The sequence below is a fragment of the Pleurodeles waltl genome, chromosome 9 (assembly GCF_031143425.1).
Source record: "Pleurodeles waltl isolate 20211129_DDA chromosome 9, aPleWal1.hap1.20221129, whole genome shotgun sequence".
Taxonomy (NCBI): Eukaryota; Metazoa; Chordata; class Amphibia; order Caudata; family Salamandridae; genus Pleurodeles; species Pleurodeles waltl.
In genome coordinates, this window is record NC_090448.1 from 76,141,502 (window position 1) to 76,165,819 (window position 24,318).

Consider the following 24,318-nt stretch of genomic DNA (forward strand, 5'->3'; position numbering starts at 1 on the left):
AACCAGGAGTTTGGGAAAAGGTTGGAAATGGATTTGCTTCAGTAGGAAATTGGCTTAGTAACATTTGGAATGGGGTATTATTAAAAATCTTACAGGGAATATTAATTGTAATTGCTTGTATATTAGGATTATGGGATTCATGTAAATTGTGTCAAAAGATTAAATTGAAGAGGTCTAAAAATAATCAGAGGAGGGAAGAACGAAACAGGGAAAGAATTTATAGAGAAGATTTGAGAAGGAGACAAAATACTGAATAAATTGAGTTATGAAAATGTTGATGGTAAAAGTAGTGTGATGATATATTTAGTCATCAGAGGAGGGATTGCTGAAACAGATATGTGAATTAAAATTCATTAATGAGTGTTTATGTATTTTGAATAAATAAAATGTGTAGCAATCAATTTAACGTTGAAAATTAATGTGCACTGTTGAAAATGTGCCCACGGAGAGCGGTCACCAAGATTCACGAATTACACTAAAAAGTGATTAAAATATGTGGAATATCGAACATGTATTAAAGTAATGTAGCAATATGTCATATTAAGAGAAATAACGTTTGTTTTGCATTGTATTGTTGAGCCAACTTAGCTGAAGTTGTGGCCTAGTTTTGCCGGGCCTTATGCAGAAGCTGAATAATAATACAATGTAGAGGAGCTAATGTGCTGAACTGACCATGAACCGATCTTAGTTTAATAAAGTCTTCTTAGCTAGAATTCTTTGTGATGAAGTGATGGACAGGAGATGATGGAATCAAAAATGTATCAAGGACTGTGTAAAGCAGACGGGATGTACTTTCCCAGGACATGAACAATAGAGACTGACTGGAGAAGAAGATGCAACATTTTCGATACCTGATTAGCCAGATGATTAGGACATCGTACAGAGAACCAAACAAAATCTTGAGAACCATGTAATATTAGAATTCATAGATTTGAGAATACGAACTTATTGGGTAGAGTCATAACTGGTGATTAATTGACCAATTAGGAATTGGGGGATAGCCTGGGTGACTTTGATATAATGTTGAGACAAAGGGAGAAAACTTCAGGACTGATAGAGATGTTAGGAGCAGATGTCGAAGGAGAGACCTTATTCCAAAATTGATGCGATATTGGGGGAGAAGAGATTCGAGATACTGTCATGGGGCTCATGCTATTGAGAGCCTGATGTGATGCTGATCGATTGGTGACCTGAAGACGAAGACTGACTTTGTTGCTGATCCATACCGTAGATAGGTAGCTATGACAATGTGACTGAATTACCTTTTGTGCCTTTTCTTTCTAGGTACCAACTGCGCTGTTTGAAATAGTTTTTCTCTTGGCTAGATGCTTTCCAAATTTGTGTTCTAAATTGTTTTAGCATGAAGTCCTATATGCTAATGCTAATCTGGGTTAGGTAAGGATCCTATTCTGAGACGTTGGCACACAGTGATGGACTGATTTGCTGAACTCTGCTACTCATGTTGACTTATTCACCTTTGATTCATATGTTGGCTTATGCTGAAGCATTAGAATGTATGTTTTCTCAAATTCTGATTATAATGTGTTATTGGTGGTCACTAATGAATTAATCTGGAGATGATTGAATAAAGATTGAATTAATTTTATGATTTAGGATTGTGACTAATAGGGGGAAAAAATTGCTAAAACTAATATTGAGTTGTGGTTGTTCATGAAATGTTGACACTATTAACTACTGATTAATGATTCACTTAATGGTTATTGATTTGTGTATTGATTATTGATGGACATCGGTTACTACATGGCTAAGATACTCCATGCGAATCAAAAGTTTAATCGACCTATACGCGTCCCATTGTAAGTTTACTTACTAGGGACGGGGCGCGCTAGCACAGTCATGAAGATCGCCTGTGGCACACAGGGGTAGTACTCCATCTACCCCTGGCAAGCATTTGGGCTGAGCCAGGGTGGCCTGGGTATGCAGAGAAACAAGGCTGGCGTACACAAAACAAATGTTTACATTGTTAGGCTTGTGCATCTCAGAGAAGGGCATTACCTTGTGCTAGTTGGAGAAAGGGAGAGAGTGAGAGAGGAAGGAAGGAAGGAATGAAGGAAGGGAGGGAGGGATGGAGGGAGAAAGAAAGAAAGGAACATGAACAGGACTCCACCTTCCAGTGGTAACGAACTGGGTTGGTTATGAGGTAAAGGGGACAGGCCTTTATGAAAGAGACCAGCTTTGCTGTACTTGGGACAATAGAAGGAACAGGCTTCCCATTATTAGGGGCAGTTAGAGGGAACGGATGAAAAGGGAAATGGAATGTCTCTACCTTCCAGTATAGGAAATTGATCAGAAAGGGTATATAACCACGCCACCTTCCAGTATAGAGAAAGATGAGAAAGGGAATGTAATGGGTTCACCTTCCGGTATAAGAAATGGGTCAGAATTAAATAGAATGCCTCCAACTTCCAGTATAGGAAATGGATGAGAAAGGAGGGTAAATGACTCCACCTTCCAGTGTAAGAAAAGAATGAGAAAGGGAATGGAATAGCTCTACCTGTAAGAATGAGAAATTGATTAAAAAGAGAATGGAATGTGTCTACCTCCCATTATAGGAAATGGATGAGAAAGGGGATGGGATGGCTCCAACCTCCTGTATAGGATATGATGATAAAGGGAATTGAATAGCTCCACTTTTCAGTATAGCAAATGGGTGAGAAAGGGAATGGAATGGCTTCGCCTTTCAATATAGGAAATGGATGCGGAAGGAAATGAATGCCTCCACCTTCCAGTATAGGAAACAGATGGAAAGGGAATGGAATGTCTCCACCACCCAGTATAGAAAATGGATGAGAAAGGAAAAAGAATGGCTCCACCTCCTGGTGTAGGAAATGGTTGTTAAGGGGAATGGAATGGCTCCACCTTCCAGTATAGAAAATGGATGAGAAAGGAATGGAATGCCTCCACCTTCCAGTATAAGAAATGGATGAGCAAAGAGATGGAATGACTCCACCTTCCAGTATAGGAAAAGGATAAGAAAGGGAATGGAATGGCTCCACCTTCCAGTATAGGAAATTAATGCAAAAGGGAATGGAATGTCTCTAACTCCCAGTTTAGGAAATGGATGTGAAAGGGAATGGAATGGATAGGAAATGGATAGAATAGGATAGGAAATAGATGAATAACGAAATAGAACAGCTCCACCTTCCAGTATAGGAAATGGATAAGAAAGGGAATGGAATGGCTCCAGCTTCCAGTATAGGAAATGGATGGAAAGGGAATGGAATATCTCCACCACCCAGTATAGAAAATGGATGAGAAAGGAAATAGAATGGCTCCACCTCCTGGTGTAGGAAATGGTTGTTAAGGGGAATGGAATGGCTCCACCTTCCAGTATAGAAAATGGATGAGAAAGGAATGGAATGCCTCCACCTTCCAGTATAAGAAATGGATGAGCAAAGAGATGGAATGACTCCACCTTCCAGTATAGGAAAAGGATAAGAAAGGGAATGGAATGGCTCCACCTTCCAGTACAGGAAATTAATGCAAAAGGGAATGGAATGTCTCTAACTCCCAGTATAGGAAATGGATGTGAAAGGGAATGGAATGGATAGGAAATGGATAGGATAGGATAGGAAATAGATGAATAACGAAATAGAACAGCTCCACCTTCCAGTATAGGAAATGGATAAGAAAGGGAATGGAATGGCTCCAGCTTCCAGTATAGGAAATGGATGATAAAGGAAGGGAAAGTCTCCACCATCATGTACAGGAAAGGAATGATAAATGGATTGGATTGGCTCACTCCTCAGTATAGAGAAATGGATGAGAAAATAATGGAATGCCTCCACTTTCCTGTATAGGAAATGGAAGGAAAAGCAATGGAATACCTCCATCGTCCTCTACAGAGAGATGGGGAGATGTTGCTGCAGAATCCCAAAAATATAAGCTAATTTGCTTTTTAGAGGGACTTTTTGGGCCATGGGGTCCAATGACAGCCCCCACTTTAGCCACTAAAGCGAGGGGATGACCACGCCTCTGATTCCCAGGGCCTCCCACACAGCTCACAGGAGTGCTGATCCCGGGTGCGTGTATCAAGGGCTGTTAGCTCCGTGGACGAGTTTCATACACTGCCGTCCGCTCTGATGAAATCCGGGCTGTTTTTTTTATCCATTTCAACCTCCTTATCTAAAAATTGAATTTTCAGAAGAGAGACTAATGGACTGCCAGACTGACAGCTCATAATAACTGTGAACTTGGCTTTCATTGCCTAATAACCAGGACACAAAAAGAGCAATATTCATTCTCCAAAAACCCTCTCCCAAGTTCCATTCAACATAGTTTTTTTTTTTAAATCTGTTTATTGGTTTTTAGTTTAGTACAATATCACATTTATATACACGCATTTATTCTTTTTTTCAGTCTCTCCACAGCATTTTTCATCTAATTTCATGGCGTTGGTGAGGTTTGTGTGACAAATATTTCCGAAGTCATGGACCTATCCCCCCTCAGGTGTTTCTCCGTCTGCTGGTTACTTTACACTTCTTCTTGGGGTGTCTCAAAGGACAGCAGAATTTCCTCCCAGAGGTGTGCTCTTGGTCTTTGTACCCCTCTCTTTTCTTCCCCATGCAGGACCATGCTCTTTGTTCTGGCCCATTTACTTCCATCTTTCGTCCACCTCCCCAGCCATGGGGCATGTGTTTTCTCCATGGCATCGCTATGACTCTTTTGTTAGCACGAGGGTTAAATGCCTAAATCTGTTACCTGGCTTTTTCTTTTTTGCTTGATGGAATATGACTAATAGACATGGATCCGGTGTGCACGAACCCTCTTTCTAGTGCCTTTTCCAAGTGCTCAGTAACACCTTTCCAAGCACCTTAAAGGTGGGGCCGCTTTATACCATGTGAAAAAAATCTGTTTTAGGATGATCACACGGGGATTTTTAATGCATCTATTCCTATTATTTTATTTATCGATTTAGTAGTCGTATACGTAACATGAAGATAATTAAATTGTGTTGATTTCCAAGAGAATGGAATGTCTCTATCTCCCAGTATAGGAAATGGATGAGAAAAGGAATGGGATGGCTCGAACCTCCTCTATAGGATATTTATTTATCTTTTTAGGGGTCTTATATGTAATATGTAGATAATTAAATTGTGTTGATCTAAATCTAACATGTCTTATTTATCTCCTGGGTGTATTTTTGTACTCTAGCCCATTCCTTGTTGTTGAGGTTCCTCCCTCAATTACCTTCCCATTTTGCTCTCAGGGCCTCATTTACGAGGCCCTAGTGGCACACTGCACCACCCGAGTGTCAATTCTTTTTACGCTCTGGTGGCGCAGTGTGCCAGCCCACCTTACATGGCTTTTCATGGCCTTGTAAATATGGCACCCTTTCACGCATAACACTGTGCGAAAGGGGGGTTCCAGGGGTGTTGCATGCGGTGTGCCCACACAACACCCATGGAACCCGAAAGAATCTGATGCATTCCCAAATTCACAAGTCTGCGAATGTGTCAGATTCATACGCCACCTCAGGGATGGCATAAGAGTGATGCAACGGGGAGAAACAGTTTTATTTCTCCCCTTTTTTCCTCTCTTAATGTGTGCTACATTCTGTGGCACATAGAGAAATAGGAAAACACCTCTTGTGATTGTTTTTGTGCAGGAAGGCGTCCCTTCCAGCACAAAAACAATCAACCCCACAACACAGGCACCCTGGCACCAAGATGCAAAGGTACTATGTTGGTGCATGGCAGCAATTTGAGTGCCAGTACAGAGGGAGCAGACAGAAATGCGCCATATCTTGTAAATACAGCACATTTCTGACCCTTCCCGGTGGCTCAGGGTGGTGCAGCAAGGCACTGGCCCTGTAAATTAGACCCTAATGCCCGTATTTATATTTTTATAGCGCTGCATTTGAGCCGCTTTTTCACGCAAAAGCGGTGCAAACTTACAAAATACATTTGTATTTTGTAGGTTTGCGCCGCTTTTGCGTCAAAAAATGCCGCAAACCTCGCGCTAACAAAGTATTTGGTCATAGACAGAAGTGTTTTATAAAACCATGTTACCAAACTGCTTACATTACCCCCACCTATACCGTAGAATATCCGTAATAGCTTACTAGCACAACATATTATGCACTGATTAGACAGTGGACCATAGTATTATTATTTTCAGGTGATTAAGTGCATCGGTTTTCCGTCGTTGTATCACTCCCCTGTTGTGCTGGTACCTGATGTTGTCCAGGCTACTAGGTTCTTAGCCCTGAAAACCTGTGTGTTTCGGAGCCTCGTTAGTGGTATTGTTGGAGCATCCAGTGGTAGATGTCAATCCTGTTTTCTGGTTTTTTTAATCGAATACTTTGCTATTCTCAGCAGTCTAGGCAACTATATCTCTCCTCCTCAATTACTTCAGAGCAATGGTGTTAGGTCCCCTGTAACTGCTTTAACTACCAATTACTCCGATTTCTTGTAGTAGCCCATCTAGCCATCTCATGACCAGTGTATCTTCGTAGCCATATTGTAAAGCTTGGCGTCTACCCCACCTAACACTCCCTTGGCGTTTAGCAATTCCAGAACATTCATAGTAACCAGTGCCTGCTATTGCCCAAATATTAAGGGTATACATACCAGCAGCTTGATGAAAAAAGAAAACGGTCTGAGCAACATAACTATTGTAGCCAGAGCGATGTGTCCATACTAAACACTTGGAGTGTACCCCAGAATTCAATATTATCCCTACATATATCTCAGCATAGTACAAACATATGTTTCTTGTCCTAGGGTTCTCGTCTAGATGGTATGCCTTCACTCCTAAGTACCTAAAAAGGCAGTATTCCTAGGAAATATTCCAGTGTCTATTTGCTCCAGTGTTTCTGCTTCTTCAGGGCTATCTGAAACACTCAAGTGTTCAACCAGTTTGCTTTAAGTTTTGACAATGTGCCAAATTCCTCGAGGTATTGTATTGCTTGACATAACCCTGTGTTTCAATCTTTCAGAAATAGTAGATTTTGTCCACGTACCGCAATATGGTGCACACCCCACCCTCGAATACTATGCCCCATTTTCCCAGTCTCTGTTCTTTGGTATATCAGCAAATGGCTCATTCTAGGAATTTCTGCTTTTTTCATGCCTACCTTAAGACCAGTGCCTAATGAACAATTGGAAGATGCATTTTTTAATAAATAAAGCACATTTAACTGGTTGTGTTCAAAGTGAAAATCCGATTTATAAACATGATCTGTGGCTTTGGACAGTTTGAAGGATGTCTTAGGTCTGTAAAGGATGTTTAGAATTGTTTCAAGAGAAAAAAGATAGGACTTATTTACAAGGATTTTGCTTGGCTTAAGGCTGTCTTACTACAGCATTAAACTAGAGAAAATCTTCTTAAGTGAGTCTCTCAGACCTCTATTCAGACTGTGATAGGAGCAGGCGTTTGACTCCCTCCAAGGCCACCCGATTGAGAAGGGACTACTGCTTGATTCTTTGCAGTAGCTGTGACTTCACCCCAAATTATCAGTTCTTACCCAGGATGAGGAATCACCACATGATTTACAGGTAGGCAAAGGGAGCTGGAGTATCACAGTAGATTTGCCACCACCACACCACCTATAGACTGTCGTGGGCCACCTCCTAACCTCCCTTCATGTGTTTAGGGAACTTCAAGGATTCAATTATCCCTAACTGGCCAGGTGATCTGAATCCCCTACATAAAGATGGGCTTGGCAAAGGGCTGCCCTTACCAGACAAGACATAGGAGCCCATCTCTCTTTCAACCACCATGTTGGTCAAGAGCCCGAGGCAGTGCAACTAAACTATCTTGCCACCCTGATCATAAAATGTGTTTGGTGCTTTGCTTCCCAGCCCGTGAGCCACAAAACAGCTGAGATACCTGGAGAAATGCCTGCTTCTGCCAGATCATTTCAAAAGAGGCACACGCCTTATGGAAGTGTGTGAGTGACAATGTGGAAAGACATTGTTGTGCATGTGTCTCCAATAAATGTGAACCTCACAACAAGTGCCTGTTTCTCCCAACAGACATTCATAGTTGTGCCTATTCTCTGCTCTTGTGGACACCTTTGTGGCCTCTGAAGCCCTGAACACTGTGGTGGAAATGACAACAAAAGGTCCAGCCACAATGGAGGGGTTAGCTTCCTGGCCAACAACCAAAGACAGCTTTGCTCAGACCACTAATATCAGTTTATAGTAGATACTAATAAACTGGCAGACATTTCTGTCCCTATTGAAGTGCGATCAGTCAAAACTTAACCAACTTAAAACAACATCAACCATGTCCAAAACAGTGAGAGGTGCAATCATTATGATAAAAAAGTGCTGAAAGCAATGCTGTAATTAATCTAAGATCCTGGTACTCTGAGCACATTCCATGCAATCCTTTCATTGACCACTAAGCCATTATAAGCATGGACAAACCTTTAGCAAATCAGCCTTGGCTCTGCCCTAAAACAAACTGTCCAGCGTGAACTTCTGGGTCATGGCCCCTTTCCACTAGGAACACAGCAACACCAGACATGAAATTGATTTGCCGGACGTCATCAAAGAACAGGAGCTTGAGTCCTCTTAGCAGTTAATGGTCTCTATGGCAACCAGAGATTGAGAGTGCAACAGAGTATATTTGGTTAACCACAGCTTGACGCCAGAATATCTTCAATCAAATAGTAAGACTCCTGGGTAATCAATGGAAGTTCACAGATCTGTAAATTGAAGAGCAACGCAGCACAGAATTATTCTTTCCACATTCAGGGATTTTGTTGCATGGAACACACTCACTTGAGTAGATGAAGGAAGTTTATAATGTGTAGGGTATTCTTTCAATGTCAGCACACACACAGTCCTATTTTATGGTTGTAATATCAGTTGTGCATTTGGTTTAATTTGTTGGATGCCTCTAGTTCCAGAACTCTAAATTGCCAATGATAGAGAGGTACTTCCTGGGAAAGTCATCATGCAAGTCTCCATGCATTTGCTAGTATGTTTAAATACAATTACTTCATGAGTGCTTGAAGAATATCACACATTTTTATTAATTACTATTTGTGATCCTTTCTAGCGCTTGTCGAATTTTAATACATAATTTGATTAAAAATACATTTAAGTCGTTGAATGTGTTTCCAAAGTTTCAATTATTTAGAATTTAATTTTACAATGCATTTCAAGCCACTATGGCTCTTCCTCTGAAGAGCCTTAGGAGCTTCTCTGTCGATTGGCTGACTAACAGACGGTGGAATTGAAGTAATAACTGTTGAAATTTTGAGGTCCATATTTATACTTTTTGACACATAAGTGCGTTTGCGCAGTTTGGCGTCACAAAGTATTGCACTGGCTTGCGCTATTCCAGGATGCCAGGTGGGCGCCAAATTTATGGAATGCTGCAATCCGGTGCAAAGGGTGAGCTAGTGTAAAAAAAAATGACGTTAGCCAGGTGGGGGTGGCGGTATGGGAGAAGGGGGTTTTGCACCAAAAAATTATGTTAGGTTGTTTAGAGGTGAAACAAATGCCTCTAACCAGCCTAGCATCATTTTCTGACGCAAAATCATCCATACCACATGACTCTTGTCTTAGAAAATACAGGAGTCCTGCCCACCACCCCAATTGTCAGCACAGAAGACAAGGATCCTCTTGGCATGGCCACAGCACTCTGTGCCATGCAGGGGCCCCAAGTTGGGCCCCCAATGGCACTTTAATTTTAAAACAAAATACTTACCTGGTATGGGATCTCCCATCCTCTGGTGTCCCTCTTGTGTGGGTGGGTGTGTTCCTAAGGCTTGAGGAGGGCACCTGTGGACCCATTCCATGGTGTTCTACCATGGAATGGGTCCACAGGTCCACTAACGCCTGGTCTGACCCAGGCATTAAATAATGGTGAAAAGCAAGCTTTGCACCATTATTTAGCCCCTCCTTCCACCCGTGCGTCATTTTAGCAGAGGGGATAAATATGAGGTTATGAGGTTGGCACAATTTTTTAGATGGGAACGCCTACCTTGCATCTCATTGATGCAAGGTAGGGTCACACATCTAAAAAATGGTGCAAACTCCAATATTTTGAAGTTAGACAGGTCTAATGTCAATATATAAATAAGGAGTTAGTTTTGCGCCAAATTTGCGTCAAAAAAATTACGTAAGTCAGGTGCAAATGGAGTATAAATATGCCCCTGAGTTCCTTGAGGAAGAATCAAGGTGGCTCTAAATGTGAAAGAACATGTAAAACATTTGGAACTTGAAAAAGTTTTAAAAGATATGGGCCAACTTAAAACTCTTTGTAATCCTATTATGTATTTGAAATGAACACGAGCAAGAAATGATCACACATAATAATGGAATAAACAAATTCTTTCACACTTTCGAAGCAAATTGGAAGAATTTATAGAGCAGACACATGCGTGGTGCCATGTCTGACATCTTGCTAGAAAGCATTTTGATAGCACATGAAGTTTACAATGTAACATTCTATACAGTTTATGAGCTAAAATACCTTTCAATAATTAACAAGAACATTTTACAATTCAATATTGTAGCAAAACCAGAGGCAGGGGGAAAAGACTTCCACTGATTGTTTAAAAGTTGGCCTGGCAAATATGGGATTATCAAAACTGCAGATCCCGAATTGCACTTTGAGTAAACATGGCATAAATGTCTACGTCATAAGTATGGCACAAGCAGCGTTTATAATAAACATCTCCTCAAACCTCTAAAACAAATAAAACAACAAGGAACATCGACTGTTTGATGTCCACTGCGCCCTACGTGCCTCTGCCAAGCATAAACCATTCCTATTAAGGTCAGACATTTTTTTGACTTGTGTTGTGTTGGCATGTCTAAGGAATTCAGCCACAGTGTTTAGATAGATCAAAGTGGGTGTTGTCTTTGAAGTGACTCACTTGACCCTTCCATTAATGCTCACTGCAAAGAACAAAGAAGCATTGCAGATTTATCCATAACACTTTGGAAACAGGTTTAAGAAAATGCACACCTTGCTTAGTGCTTCTGTGACAATCAAAGCATTGTTCGCGCTGACAATCGGCACAAGAATAACACATACACATAAAGTATAATAGTTCCTTTGATCACTTCTTTCAGACAAGTGGTTGGTTCCAGAAAAAAACTTTCTCAGTAGCAGGTTGTGCTTAATTTGTTTAAAAAACAAAAACATAAGTAAGTGCAGGAGTCCAACAATTTTCTTATGATCCGTATGCCGGAGAAGCTAAATTACAGTATTGCTGTGTACCAAGGTTGGTCGCCTTCTCTTGCTTCCACCACATGACTTTCTTCTGCCTATGCACTTCCTATCTCCTTATCTCAATCCTGCAGTCTCTTTTTTGTTCCTGCTTTCTCCCATTGTCACTGTTTAACAATCTTTCTCCTCCTTGATACCTTTTCTGTCTTTCTCTGATTTGCTTTTGGTCAAAATCTGATGATGAAAGATAAATTGCAATCCCAAAAATAATGGCTTTCCCAGCACCCTACCACCAAAACTACCGGCAATGGCAGCAGTGCTATTGATCCATATTTTAGATGTCTGATCATCTTTCTGAGAACCACGTAAAAGGCATGGTTTAGGGAGATTCCAGCATCAAATCTAAGGCTTTCCAGCTTTTTTTGCTTATGTGGTGGTCATCAGACTTTTCTTCCTTAGAATCAGATTAAAAATACGTCTCCAGGTTCCACGTTTTGCCGCCTTACCTTGAGAGATCTCCTAGAATGCAGAAGTTGATGTTCATTTTGATATGACACTTCAACATATACTATGGGGGTCATTACAACATTGGCAGTAAAAGCCGCTTACCGCCGTGCAGAAGACCGCGAACACACCGCCGCGGCCGCGGAATTCCGCCACAGCTATTACGACCCACATCCCGAAATCCGACAAAATTCAGACACCCACACATTTCTGCCACACCAAAGGTCAGTGAGAAACTGGCGAAAACAAAACCTCCACTGTCAAGCCAACAGAAATACTCCCATGCCATCACGACACACGAATCCACGCGGCGGTCCTTCAACCGTGGTATTCCATTGGCGGTACACACCGCCGCGCTCAAAATACACACACATTTACAAAACACAGCCACATTGGACAATTCAAAATACACACACCTGATACACATACACACACCACACCCACACACCCAATACAATATAAAACACACACTCACATCACCCACAAACCCCTACGACAACAAATTCAGAAAGAAGGCCAGAGAGAGACACCACCATCCACAAACTAGCAGCCACAGGCACACAACACCATCACCCACACTACTTCCACGCACAAAACACCACACACCACTACATATCACCACACTTATCACCACATACACCACCCCACACATCACCTACACCACCCCATGGCATGGCAAAGACACCCCAGGTTCTCTGAGGAGGAGCTCAGGGTCATGGTGGAGGAAATCGTACGGGTAGAGACACAGTTATTTGGAGCACAGGTGTAGCACACCCCCATAGCTAGGAAGATGGAGCTATGGCGAAGAATTGTCGACAGGGTCAAAGCACTGGGACAGCACCCAAGAAATCGTGACGACATCAGGAAGAGGTGGAACGACCTACGGGGGAAGGTGCATTCCGTGGTCTCAAGACACAACATCGCGGTACAGAGGACTGGTGGCGGACCCCCACCTCCTCCCCCACAACTAACAACATGGGAGGAGCAGGTCTTGACTATTCTGCATCCTGAGGGCCTCGCAGGAGTCGGTGGAGGAATGGACTCTGGTAAGTCAAATCTTAACTATCATATCACCCACCCTACCTGCATGCTATTACAGACCCCCACCGCGCCCCCTCCCCTATTACTCTAACTCCTCACAAATGCAGTAATAACACAAACCACACATCCCAACACCAAGCCCTGCATGACACAACAAAGCATGGACACCCATCACTAAAGCATGCCCACTGCACATACCCATAACACCCCCCTCAACCATCATCACACAAGCCCCCACACAGGAATGCTAGCACTGGGGTACACGCTCACCCACCCATTGCACACCATGACACACACAGATGCAATAATCATGCTTTTATACCCCTGAAGGACCACTACCCAATGTCACCAGACAGGAGGGTCCAGACATCTCCACCCCACCCACAGAAGAGGCCCACAGTGATGACAGCAGCTCTGTCCAACTGGATCCAGATGACCAACCCGGACCATCGTGGGCCTCGGGACAGTCGGTTCCCGACCACCCCAACAACAACAGGGACCTGGGGGCAGTGGTAGTGGGCACACAGTCCAGGGGACGGAGGCACAGGAACACAGGGGAACTGGGAGGGCTGTTGTGCAACATGGGGCGGACAGGCCTAGGGAACCCACTCTCCACGAGGCCCTCTCCTCCATCATGGGAGCCTACCACCACTCCCAGGAGACGATGGCAACTGTACTGGCCAAGTTTCAGGAGACCCAGCGGCTGCAGGAGGAACAGTATTTGGGGTTCAGGGAGGAACTCAGAACCATCAGCTCCGCCCTGGGCACCATCGTAGGGGTGCTGAAGGAGATACTAAACACCAGGAGGGACAGTGTGGCACTCCAAGGGGCCCCTGACACTAGCATGGACGATGAACTGCCCACCACCTCCGCCGGCGCTAGTGGACAGGATGCCCCGCCACAGGACCACCACACCAGCACCCCACCCCCTGCAGAGGGAGAACCACCCCGCAAACGGTCCCTGAGATCCAGGAACAAGACAGAGCACGATGCCAAGACCCCCGCCAAGAAATGAGACCACCCTGATTGTCATCCTACTGTCCCACTTTGTAACCCTGTCCATCTTGGAACTGCCCCAGCTCCACTTCCTATGCCCATATGGGCAATGCACCTGTGAGACTAATAGACTGGACTCTGCCATGGACATTCCTCCACCATCACCCCTCACCATTTTACAACCCCCCTCCAATATTGAGCACTTCAATAAACACCCTTGAACCACAAAACAATCTGGAGTCAGTCTGTTAAATTCGAAAATGTGTATTAGCAATGACAGTGACAAAATGCATTTTCAAATGTAATGTCAACATACCTATGTCACACATCTCAAGTCCATGAGGAATCTAAGCAGATGACACACGTTGTAAACCACACCTGTGAAACCGTAAGGGAAATGTACAACTCAGTTGCCATATACTGGGTGAAATCGACAGACAGGATAGAGGAAGAAGTGTGAAAGTACTTGTAGTAGGCAGGAATTTGTTCTAACCTGTGTGTCACTGGAAATATTGCTGGATAACTGAGTCCCTGTTGTCAATGTCTTCTTCCTCTGCTTCCTCCTCATCACTGTCCACAGGCTCCACAGCTGCTACAACACCATCATCTAGACCAGTGATTCCCAACCTTTTGACTCCTGAGGACCCCCAATGAATCATTACTGGAAGCCGGGGACCCCCAGCAATTTGTACGATTTAATTTTCAAACATTAAAACAGTAACTCGCAAAAAATATTACAAGTACACACCAAACAAATACTCAAATTACTAAAGATAATATTCTTTTATATTGAAAAAATATGCAAAAATTGAAACATTTTATTGGGAAGGTTGGCGCTGCATCTCGGCAACTACCTTTTCAATGTTTGGTTTTATTTAGGTAAGGTGAATCCTCAGGTCGGATTCTACATTTCCGGAGCGATTTTTGTTTTTATTTTTTAGGTATACAAGATCTGAGAAAGCTTTTTCATATAAATAAGTGAAGGGGAAAGGAAGTAAACCATAAGGGCCTCTCATCTCTCCCTAGCCTCTCTGTCACATGTTCTTCATTTGTTTTATAGCACCTCTCATACCACTGTAGGGTGTCAGGGCACTTTACAGGGGACTACAAGATGTAGGATTCACATGTCATCCACACTGGTAGGCATTTTCTAAGAGTGCTTGGTCCGGAGAAGCACAAACTTAGGATTCAGAACACAGCACAGTGATTAGCGATGATGTTAGCACAGTGCTTAATTTGTAAATAAAAACGTACCGGTGCCCAAAGCCCTCCTCTTAAACACGTGGCTGCTGCAATTAAATGTGGGTACACGGAATACTGAGGCAGCATAATCCTAAACCATCTTGGGCCTCTTCAATCCATATAAAGCCACTCCCTGCCACTTCAGCTCACTCTAGCAGATTTCTACTTTCTCCCTTTTGTGACGCTTTTTCGTTTTTCCCTTCCTCCGTCTTTCCCATATGTGTCTTTTGCTCACAGCAAATGCTTGAGGCAGAAGAATAAACCCCGGCCCTCAAAAATAAGGGCCGGTGCTGAGTACCGGAAACACCAAGCACAAATTAAGCACTGCATTAGCAATAAGAATGTATTTCGACACAAGCAAATCTTTTTAGCAGCATAAGGAAAATGAAAGACTAGGAAAGAAACAACTTTCTAATTTGTGCCATGCGGTTTGCATGCAGCTCTTTAATGGCGGTTCACAGCTAACTGAGCTAGATTACGATTATGAACTGCATAGTAACAAAATAATCTCTGTGACCAAAGCAGTAACCTACTGTGCCATGCACATAAAATACTGTTTTTGCATGATGCACATTCTTTGCAGCAGGCATATTAACCATCTGTGCTGCCTTTGAGTCAAAACTGCCACTGCACAAAACTCCCATCTCTCTCCAGCAGATACATTAATCACTTGAGTTAGCTTGACACTTTTATTTTTGCAGTACAAGGAGCTTTGCAGTGCCTTTAAAACTGCTCAACAAAGGAAGTAATAAATATGAAAACACACACGCACGTCTTTGTCCGAGGCCCCAGCTGGAGAAGTGCTTTCCTCCCAGCCCAGGCCTGCGGACCCCCTGGGAATGTGTCACGGACCCCTGGGGGTCCGCGGACCACAGGTTGGGAACCACTGATCTAGACCATCCTCCTACAGAAAAGGCACCTGTCGTCGCAAAGCCAAGTTGTGAAGCATACAGCAGGCCACGATGATCTGGCACACCTTCCTTGGTGAGTAGAATAGGGAACAACCTGTCATATGGAGGCATCTGAACCTGGCCTTCAGGAGGCCGAAGGTGCGTTCGATCACCCTCCTAGTCTGCCCATGGGCCTCATTGTAGCGTTCCTCTGCCCTTGTCCTGGGATTCCTCACTGGGGTCAGTAGCCATGACAGGTTGGGGTAACCAGAGTCACCTAATAGCCACACTCGGTGCCTCTGGAGTTGACCCATCACATAAGGGATGCTGCTATTCCGCAGGATGTAGACGTCATGCACAGAGCCAGGGAACATAGCATTTACCTGGGAGATGTACTGGTCTGCCAAACATACCATCTGTACATTCATGGAATGATAACTCTTCCAGTTCCTGTACACCTGTTCACTCCTGTGGGGGGGACCAGAGCTACATGGATCCCATCAATGGCACCTATGATGTTGGGGATATGTCCAAGGGCATAGAAGTCACCTTTAACTGTAGGCAAATCCTCCACCTGAGGGAAAACGATGTAGCTCCGCATGTGTTTCAGCAGGGCAGACAACCTTCTGGACAACACGTTGGAAAACATAGGCTGGGACATCCCTGATGCTATGGCCACTGTGGTTTGAAATGACCCACTTGCAAGGAAATGGAGCACTGATAGCACCTGCACTTGAGGGGGGATCCCTGTGGGATGGCGGATTGCTGACACCAGGTCTGGCTCCAACTGGGCACACAGTTCCTGGATTGTGGCACGGTCAAACCTGTAGGTGATGATCAAATGTCTTTCCTCCATTGTCGACAGGTCCACCAGCGGTCGGTACACTGGAGGATTCCGCCATCTCCTCACATGTCCCAGCGGACGGTGCCTATGAAGGACAACAATGAGCACAGAGTCAAACAACTCAGAGGTACGTACCCACAGCTTACACAGAACACGAATCATAATCCAAAATGTGGCCTGTATGTGTGTTGAGTCTAGGCCTAGGTATGTGTGACGCAGTTAAAAATTAAGACATGTGGGCCCCTGAAATGGCACCTGCCTGACCTCTAAAGTGGGACAATGGGATGTGAGGTAACTGCGCTGGCGTTGTACACCGTCGCGGTAGGCGGTCGAAGGCCGCGGCGCAATGCTGCATTGGTTAACATTGGACCCTATGGGTCCCAGGAGCCAATGACGATGGACGCCGGCGGTGATGGTACGCACCGCCGCGGACATTACCGCCGCGGACGTGACTGCCATTTTCTATCTGTTGAATCACTCGATACCTGATCCTCGACAGGAGAGGACCTACACTGCAAGTGCTGCTGTGACCTTGGTCTGGAAGAGACAATGGCTCGTGCATCTAGGGAAAGGGCCCCTGCCTTCACTGCAGAGGAGTTGGAGAAGCTCGTCGACGGGGTCCTCCCCCAGTACACGCTACTCTACGGTCCTCCAGACCAACAGGTAAGTACACAGGGAGCACGTTGTATGGGCTATGCCTGTGTGGAGAGTGCTGGTTGTAAGAATGAAGGGGGCACAGTTCTGCGTGCATGAAGGACTGTGAATGCATGTGCCACATGGCAAGGGTAGGGATGTGGGCCACTCACTTCGATGGTGCAGTTGGTAATGACTTCTCTTCTTCCCCTGTACATGTCATGTAGGTCAGCGCCCACCAGAAGAAGGATATTTGGCGTGCCATCGCCAAGGACGTCCGGGGGGTCCACCACAGACGGAGCACCCACTGCCGGAAAAGATGGGAGGACATTCGCCGCTGGAGCAAGAAGACGGCCGAGGCTCAGCTGGGGATGGCCTCCCAACGTGGGAGAGGTGTCCGTCGAACCATGACCCCCCTGATGTTCCGGATCCTGGCGGTGGCCTACCCTGAGTTGGATGGGCACTTGAGGGCATCACAGCAGACACAAGGGGGTGAGTACAACATCATTCAGCGGACTTTGCGTGCAGTGAAGGTGTCTGGGTGGGGGAGGAGGGCTGTGGGATTCCCTAGGCCAGGGCGAGTTCCGTAGGCTAGGCCCCTCCGTAATGCAGGCCATGTGGCACCCCACCCCACCTCTGTAGAGTGCCAAGTACAGGTATACATGCCCCTATGTGCCGATGTCGACCATAGCCATGTAGAACATATCCTAGGAATTGCATCTGTAGAGCCCAACAGCGCGACGTAGTGCAGGGGGCTGCTGTGTCTGTATTGTCCGCCAATGGTAGCGGTAAGCCATGCACTCAACCTGTCTTTCTTCTGTCCCCCCCCCACTTTTTGTGGTCTCCCTGTTCTTGTGTGCATCAGCATCATCAGGCGGAGGTACAGTGGCACCGGAGCACGAGGGAGCTGCATCCCACATGGTCATGGAGGGCCACACCACGGACTGCACGGACAGGATCTGCAACCAGCGACACGGACTGGTCCTCCGATGGGAGCTCCCTTGTGGCGGTGGCAAAATCTGTGCCCCCCACTTCTACAGGTACAGCTGCCACCCCCCCTACCAGCACCGCCCTCCCAGCAGCCCCTCAGCCTTCACCTCTGCTGCCCTCAGTGAGGAGGCCATTGACCTCCTCAGGTCCCTCACTGTTGGGCAGTCTACCATTTTGAATGCCATCCAGGGTGTAGAAAGGGAATTGCAACACACAAATGCATTCCTGGAGGGCATTCATTCTGGTCAGGCTGCCCTTCATCGAACCCTGCAAACTCTGGCCTCAGCACTGATGGCAGCCATTGTCCCTGTCTCTAGCCTCCCCCCTGCAACTTCCTCCACCCAGACCCAATCCCCTGTACCCCAGCCTATCCCAAGCACACCATCAGACCAGCCTGCACACACCTCACCACACAAGGGAAGATCAGGCAAACATAAGCACCACACATCCCACAGGCACTCACGCAAGCATCACACACATACAGACACACCAACATCCACTGCCTCCACTGTGTCCCCCTCCTCCTCGTCTCCCTCCTCCCTCCCAGTCTCGTCTAGACTCTCACTCTCACCTGCATGCACTACCTCTACAGCCACTACGTCCCGCACCAGCACACCCACCACCACATACCGCTCACGTGCAGTCACCACCCCCACTCCCATTCACACGTCCCCTGTGTCCTCTCCCAGTGTGTGTGTGACGCCCCCTCCGAAGATACACAAACGCAGGCACACACCCACCCAACAGCCATCCACCTCACGACAGCCTCCTGCGCATGCACCTTCACCCAAAGTCACCAAACGTACACCTCCTACAACCACTACCTCTTCCTCCTCTCCCAAACCCCCTCCAGCTACCCATCCCAGTGTTCCTAAGAAACTTTTCCTGGCCAACCTTGACCTCTTACCCAACCCCCCCTCCAACTCATAGGTCCCGTACTAGCACCTCAGCCAAAAAATCGCCGGGACCAGCGGTGCCTGTTACAGGTATGTGGAGTGCACTGGCCACCAGGCCAGCCAGTGTGGCACGGAGCCACAGCACAGCCAGTCCCCCCCCTGTGAAGCACCAGAAGTTGGACAGTGCCCGGCGGGAGAGGGGGAAGACTCCAGCCAGCAAAGCCGCTCACAAGGGTCACGGGGGTAGTGTTGAATCAGCTGTGACTCCTCCCAAGGTGGGGAAGTGGCAGAAGAAATCTCCAAAGTCTGGGAGGGGCAGCACGGCAGAGAAAACCGCCATCATCCCCGCTGCCCAGGAGGCCACCGCCAGCCCAATCGTCACTGGCCAGGAGGCCACCGCCGGAGTCACTGCCCAGGAGGCCAGCACATTCGTCACTGGCCAGGAGGCCACCGCCGGAGTCACTGCCCAGGAGGCCAGCCCAATCGTCACTGGCCAGGAGGCCACCGCCAGAGTCACTGCCCAGGAGGCCAGCCCAATCATCACTGGCCAGGAGGGCCCTGCAAGCCACAGCCCAGCAGACCCATGAAGGACCGCCAGCCACAGGCCTGCTGGGCAATGAAGGACTGCCTTGGCAAGCACCGCTGAACAGGCCAGGAACCGCTGAACAAGGCAAAGGCCGCCATGGCAAGCACCGCTGAACAGGCCAAGAACCGCTGAACAAGGCAAAGGCCGCCATGGCAAGCACCGCTGAACAAGCCAGGGACCGCTGAACAAGGCAAAGACCGCCATGGAATGCACAGCTGAACAGGTCAGAAACTGCCAACTCAAGCACCGCTGAACAGGGCAAAGACCGCCATGGAATGCACAGCTGAACAGGTCAGAAACTGCCAACTCAAGCACCGCTGAACAGGGCAAAGACCGCCATGGAATGCACCGCTGAACAGGGCAAGCACCGCTGAACAGGTCAGAAACTGCAAACTCAAGCACCGCTGAACAGGGCAAAGACCGCCATGGAATGCACCGCTGAACAGGGCAAGCACCGCCGAACAGGGCAAAGACCGCCAAGGCGAGCACCGCTAGCCCATTAGCGGCAGGGGCAGTGCCGCAACTGGGACCGTCACGGGGTGAGTGCTGCTCTCTGGGCACCAGTCCCCCTCCAGAACCAGTGGAGACATGCATCCACTACCTCTGTCCTGCACAGGATGAAGCACTCTGGGCACCAGTCCCCCTCCAGAACCAGTGGAGACATGCATCCACTCCGTCAGTCCTTGGCAGGATGAAGCACTCTGGGCACCAGTCCTCTTCCAGAACCAGTGGAGACATGCATCCACTACCTCTGTCCTTCGCAGGATGAAGCACTCTGGGCACCAGTCCCCCTCCAGAACCAGTGGAGACATGCATCCACTCCGTCTGTCCTTGGCAGGATGAAGCACTCTGGGCACCAGTCCCCCTCCAGAACCAGTGGAGACTGTTATCCACTTGTGAGACTGTGGCTTTGCACTCCCCAGGATGGTACAGTGGGCAACCCACCCACTGCAGAGACTTGAGAGACTGTGGCTTTGCACTCCCCAGGATGGTACAGTGGGCAGCCCACCCACTGTAGAGACTTGAGAGACTGTGGCTTTGCACTCCCCAGGATGGTACAGTGGACAATCCACCCACTGTAGAGACTTGAGAGACTGTGGCTTTGCACTCCCCAGGATGGTACAGTGGGCAACCCACCCACTGCAGAGACTTGAGAGACTGTGGCTTTGCACTCCCCAGGGTGTAACAGTGGGCAACCCACCCACTGTAGAGACTTGAGAGACTGTGGCTTTGCACTCCCCAGGATGCAGAAGTGGGCAAACCACCCACTGTAGAGACTTGAGAGACTGTGGCTTTGCACTCCCCAGGATGCAGAAGTGGGCAAACCACCCACTGGAGAGACTTGAGAGACTGTGGCTTTGCACTCCCCAGGATGTTACAGTGGACAAACCACCCACTGGAGAGACTTGAGAGTCTGTGGCTTTGCACTCCCCAGGATGCAGCAGTGGGCAATCCACCCACTGCAGAGACTTGAGAGACTGTGGCTTTGCACTCCCCAGGATGGTACAGTGGGCAACCCACCCACTGTAGAGACTTGAGAGACTGTGGCTTTGCACTCCCCAGGTTGGTACAGTGGGCAATCCATCCACTGTAGAGACTTGAGAGACTGTGGCTTTGCACTCCCCAGGATGGTACAGTGGGCAACCCACCCACTGCAGAGACTTAAGAGACTGTGGCTTTGCACTCCCCAGGATGTAACAGTGGGCAACCCACCCACTGTAGAGACTTGAGAGACTGTGGCTTTGCACTCCCCAGGATGCAGAAGTGGGCAAACCACCCACTGGAGAGACTTGAGAGACTGTGGCTTTGCACTCCCCAGGATGGTGCAGTGGGCAACCCACCCACTGCAGAGACTTGAGAGACTGTGGCTTTGCACTCCCCAGGGTGTAACAGTGGGCAACCCACCCACTGTAGAGACTTGAGAGACTGTGGCTTTACACTCCCCAGGATGCAGAAGTGGGCAAACCACCCACTGTAGAGACTTGAGAGACTGTGGCTTAGCACTCCCCAGGATGCAGAAGTGGGCAAACCACCCACTGGAGAGACTTGAGAGACTGTGGCTTTGCACTCCCCAGGATGTTACAGTGGACAAACCACCCACTGGAGAGACTTGAGAGTCTGTGGCTTTGCACTCCCCAGGATGCAGCAGTGGGCAATCCACCCACTGCAGAGACTTGAGAGACTGTGGCTTTGCACTCCCCAGGATGGTACAGTGGGCAACCCACCCACTGTAGAGACTTGAGAGACTGTGGCTTTGCACTCCCCAGGTTGGTACAGTGGGCAATCCACCCACTGTAGAGACTTGAGAGACTGTGGCTTTGCACTCCCCAGGATGGTACAGTGGGCAACCCACCCACTGCAGAGACTTAAGAGACTGTGGCTTTGCACTCCCCAGGATGTAACAGTGGGCAACCCACCCACTGTAGAGACTTGAGAGACTGTGGCTTTGCACTCCCCAGGATGCAGAAGTGGGCAAACCACCCACTGGAGAGACTTGAGAGACTGTGGCTTTGCACTCCCCAGGATGGCACAGTGGGCAAACCACCCACTGTAGAGACTTGAGAGACTGTGGCTTTGCACTCCCCAGGATACATCAATGGGCATGGAGCCCCCTCGTGGATCTGGCGTGGTGCACTCATCTGGCTGAGGTGCCCCCCCTTCCCTTCCCCCTGAGGTGCCTGTTGTATTTCTATCTGATGCCCCTGCAGTGTTCTCTCCGTTTTGATCAGGTATCTAGTGTGGGCCTCGCCCATGCATTTTGGGCCCAGTGGTCCACGGACAATGAATGGTGCATTACCTGCACTACTAATCGTGGTGTATATTTTGTTTAATGTGTATATATATATATATATGTATATATTTGGTTACTGTAATTTGATATATTATAATGGTTCAACTCATTTCCTTTTGTCTTTGCATTCTTCCGGGGGGTTGGGGGTTGTTAGTGTAATGTTTGGTTATGCATTGGTGTGTGTGTTGTAGTGGGTGAGGGGCGGGGTGGGGGTTGTGATGTTGGTTGTGTGTGTCCCTGTGTTTTTCCCTCCCCCTCCCCTATGTCGTAGGTGCAGTACTCACCGTGGGCTTCGCCGCCGGCGTTGGTGCTCCTGGTACAGGAGCAGGAAGACTATCGCAGGAAGAATATGGAGTTCTGGCTCCATGGTGTCGTCGTTCCTCGTGGGGTGTGTAGAGGTGAGCGTTTTCCCTTTGAAATGGCTGTTTCCACCGTGTTTTTATCTGCGGTGAATCCGCCCCGGATTGGTAGGTTGTGATACTGTGGGCGGTACATTGTCCTCCGCCTGTCTGTTGGCGGTGACCGCCACGCTGTTTGTCTGTACCGGTGGCGGTCGGAGTGTTAAAGTGGCTGTCTTTGTTGGCGGTTTCCGCCACTGTCATAATTGCAATTTTTTTACCGCCGGCCTGTTGGCGGTTTTACCGCCGCTTTAACACAGACCGCCAGGGTTGTAATGACCACCTATATGTTCTGAATAATCTCAAGTCTTCACATTCTAAGATTGCTTGTCAATTTTCTAGTCTCAGCACCATCTGGGATTGTAAAATTATGGACTCCGCTACCTCAGCACAGGGCACAGCGCCTGTTTTTATGTGCCTATTGTGCATAGGTCAATTCATTTAAACCGATATAGCTCCAAAAGTGAGAATTATTTTAAAGAGCAAAATTCAGAAGGAGGAAAACATTGCTCGCAGTTTCCGAGCTGTACTGTCTGAAAATGAAGCTCTAACTTTGAGAAATATCAGGTTAACTAAGTTGAATTTAGGCACAGAAGGCACAGAAGGCACATAAATCACGTGTTTGGATCTACAATAAAGAAGCAGAGGCCATCACAATACAACAATCACGCTGTCCCCAGGCTTGATCAGTGTTAATCTCTGAGGTATATGCTTATGAAATGAACACTCATTCCGCTTCTTTGACCAAAGACACAGTCACTGGAGGGCCTGGTCCAAGAATTGCACTGGAACACATTCCTGTGAGCTTTCCCTTGTTTGGATATTTAAGTTGTTGGATTCTGTCCTTTGCTGTACTCTGCATCACATAGCATCCTTTCGTGTCTCACTATTTGTATCAATACAATTTATGCCATGTACATAATAAAATATGCAAGGGATCACCAAACACCAATTTAAAGTGGAGTGGGTCTGCTTAACATAATGTAGAGTAATGTAATGTGTTTGATGTCATTCCAAAGCAGTACTTGTACTGTCTTGTATGTTTTAGGATGTAACCTTTCTGGCCCCTAAAGGACTCTGTATTAGTGTGACATAATAGCTAGAATAAAATGTAATGCAAGCTTGGTTTAGGATGCAGGAGTTCACAGGTACATGAAGAGGAATAAGGGCGTGTGATTTACAGATCTGTGTGTGGTGTAGTCATTGGCGGGTACCCAGGCTGGAGAGAACACTACAACTGGTGACAAGATAGGGAATAAGTAACCCGAAGAAGAAAGTGCTTTCCTGGAGAGTTTGCAATGGTCCAAGCAAACTGCTTCTTTGTGCCATGTGTGCCTTTGTCAAATGCGG